This window comes from Loa loa, assembly GCF_000183805.2.
Source record: "Loa loa unplaced genomic scaffold supercont3.147, whole genome shotgun sequence".
Lineage (NCBI taxonomy): Eukaryota > Metazoa > Nematoda > Chromadorea > Rhabditida > Onchocercidae > Loa > Loa loa.
This window is the reverse complement of record NW_018108327.1, coordinates 152,927-156,680: the sequence shown is the minus strand read 5'-3', so window position 1 is coordinate 156,680 and position 3,754 is coordinate 152,927.

Below are 3,754 nucleotides of genomic sequence, written 5' to 3'. Positions count from 1 at the left end.
GTAATAGAAAGGGTCTGCAATAGGGTAAAATCCTTACTATTTTTTCTATTTTACAAATAAGTATATATATATATATATATATAATTTTTTTTAAAATTATATACATAATCAATATGTATAGACTTATACATATATAATTTCGATATTGTCAGACATTTACTGTTAAATATCATTGGATTCATTAGGTGAATGCCCGGTAAATTAATGTGATGTAGTGTTTCGCACACAGTAACGCAGCAATGACAGATCCGATCAAAGATTCACGGTGACCTTTTCGAAAGAAAATTAAAATAAGGACAGTTGAAATTGTTTCGTTTGATTGCATAAAATTTCCTGGATGTGTGCAACAATTTACTTACTTTTTCCCTTCTTCACCGTGTGCAAACTCACTGTTCATAGGTCAGGTGTTTTGGAAGAATGTCATACATGAGAATTCTATAATTTTTGTCTATTTTAGTATGTTTTCTGCTTTTCTAGTTGTGTTTCAAATAGCAGTTTATGATATGTGAAGGATAACTAGTATTCCGGAGATTCGAGTCTTTTTCAGGATATAAAAATATGTGGCATAGATTAGTATGACATCGATTCACAACCAAAAAATTGTTATACCACTGTGGGCTTTGTTGAATGGAAAAGTGTCTTGTTAGTTGTTGTTTTGGTTGCAGAGTGTTTGCAATGTTAATTCGTCCTGCAAAAGTTAGGGCAAATTTGTGCAGGATACATGCAAACACGTCAGAATACATTTCTTATTTTTGGTATATTTTGGACCACTTTTACTAATTTTACGTCTTCACTGTTCATTTTCAGAATTCTGATCAGTCCATTTTCTTGGCAAAGCAATGATGACTACTAAGATACTTGAAATATGCGTTGAATTTTTTTTCTAAAATTCTCTAGTTTCAACCTTTTCTAAGGCAAAATTTTAAAATGACGAGATTTGATGAAAAATGGAACTAACAAAAGGAATTGGAGAGTTTATATTTCTGTATCTGTATTTTCGTGGAAAATTCATATGCAAATCATTATCATGAGCAAAAAAAAGAAAAAAACTTCCTTAAGTCTTCCTCACACCTGGAAAAAAGGGAGACCGAATATACGTTTATGTCAAATTCATTAAAAGCTCTACATCATTTGACATGTTAAATCGTATTTGCTTTTTTATTTGTTAATGTTTGCTTTTAAGTTATCGAACTAGAGATTGCCCGAGGTATCAGATGACAGCGCTGATGTGATGTGTAGGAATATAATGGAGCATACAAACAAACTGTGCATAGGAATGTGAGGAAAAGTGCACTGAATAGCGAGCGATGACGGTTAATGCTTTATTAGTTAATAACGTAAATATTTTGTATAGAAGTATTACTAATGATTGGACTGCAGTAATAATTAAGTGCAGTATAAAAAATAAGCACAGAAAGTAACTGAATTCTTTGAAAAATTATTTGAGATCGTAACGTTTGTTATGGAAACTTAATATTGTTTGCAAGCATTGCTACATTCAGGTGGTGGAGCTAGTAAGCTAGCTTAAATCTGTTGTTGGTCGTTTCCTTCCTGCCTTCCATTCGTTGGTATTGGTATCGATGGGAGTAACTGATTATTTCTAGCACTTATCCCCCAAAAGTTTTTTTTTTACCCTCTTTTTTAAAATTATTTTGGCTTGTACGAAAAAGTCTTTTTTTTTCGTTTATATTTTCGTAAAAACGAGTGTCGAAGTTCAAGTATCTTTTCCACATGAATATGATATTTAATGTCATTTTTTCCAACTATTCTATATAATCGTCCAACCTAATTTTTCATTTAGTCTTCCATTTCAAAGACGTAAATTTTTTAATCATTGTCTCGGATTGCTTAAATTGTTTTTTTGGTTTTTTTTTTTGTAAATGGAGGTTGCCTTTCCTTTTACCAGAAAGACTGAAAAAGGAAATATTGGCAAAATCCAATTGTCGCTGCCTCCTCAAGACAAAGATATGTACTCATTTTAGCAAACGCTGCTAGATGTAGGAAGTAAGGGGATGTAAAACATGCTGTTCGTTAAATTGAGTTTCTCCCCATTTAGCTACTTTTTGCAAATTTATGTTTGATTTTTAGAAGGCGCAAGAGCACTAACCTTTCGCTGTTAGGATTTCTGTTAAGTTCGCTTTCTTGCTTGTTGGGCAAGATATAAGGACGAACTTTTTTGTTTAGGCTTTTAAGAAATGGGTGGAGGTAAGTTTCTTTTTCCTGGTGTTTGAGGCAGTTTGGAGTATCAGATGGAAGAAGTATTTGATTTTTTAATGTTGTGTATAATCAATACTTTTTTAGTTTCCTGAAAAAATTCGACTTCTACCGTGACGAATAGTGTAAAGTAGTGTTGACGGGAGTTGCAAGATGTTTTAGTATACAATGTAGGTTGTATGTCTCTGGCTTTGCTACTTAGAGCCGCTTTCTCTTCTAATCCGACCAAACTATCGACCAGCAACTGTTTTATATTCTGGAAGAAAGAATGTCTGAAGAATTGGTCTTGAATACTGAGAGGATGTAAAACGTGGCTGTTCATCAAATTGACGAATTAGATTTCTCATATACAAGTTTCATAAATTTTTTCATGTTTTATTCTTAAATTGATTACGACAACTCATACCACCGAGTAATGTGATGTCCGAAGCATGCTTATGAATTGTTATTGCTTACCATGTTATCGAAAATATTGAAATTCTGGCAAAATCTAGAAGAGAACTTCTTTCTCCCTTCTGTTTGTTTAGTTTTTTTCATGTTATAAATTTCAGTTTAGAAATAATGAAAGCGGTTTTGCGTAGTTCATCTTTTAAATCTGTAAGTCAAGGATGTTCTGTGGCTAAGCACATCTGTTATTCAAGTCTTCTAATTCACTGAGAAGAATAAAAGGTGCAAAGTAATGGGTAAGCAGATCGTCTTTGTTATTTTTATTTTTTATAATGTAACATTTTTTACAAGCTGTATGATGATTCAAGGTCTATATATTCGTTTTGAACTACTTCCCGTATCTCATCACTAAGTCGTTTCCAATCTCTTTTTCATTTTCATTTACCTGGTTCACCGTCCAAATGAAACTCTGAAAAATTAGTGAAGGAGATGATCTTATCTTTCGGAAAATTCAACCTCATCAAGAGTTGGATTTATGAGTGGGATTAAATGAGAAATGTAGCAATTTACTGAAATTTAAAGACACAGCTGAGATCAGCAGTAGTGAGACCTGCAGGACTGTGGTTTATCCCACTTAATTACAGTCAGGTTTAATAAGAAAACTGATTCCAATTTTTGGAAATTAAAGTCTTTAATGGGAAACCTGAAATTTCTGAAAACCAAGCCAGAAATGTCATCAAAGCGGATGAAGCAGCATAGTACAAAGTTGATTATGAACAGAGTCTTGTTAGTAATATTGATTGTGAACAGAGTCTTGTTAGTAATATTTATTTGTGAATTTCAGATGCTTCTATGACGGATTTTCTTTTGTTCTCCCTTAGAAATCGATGTAAAGAATTCGTATCACTGCATAGTGGTAAGACGCTCTATTAAGGATGTGTATGCCTGTTGTTTATGCATTTGGATGTATATGTATCAAGATTATTGATAAAATAAATTAGTAAGATGACATGCTTCCATTAATTGCGTTCGTTGTAATTATTGAGCTCCATCTAGAAGTTGTTTATGTTTCACACTTAGCTTATTGGTACTGGTTCAGCCGACAAAATTTGAGGCATCTTCAGTTGTTATTAGACTTTATTTTCTCTTCTTA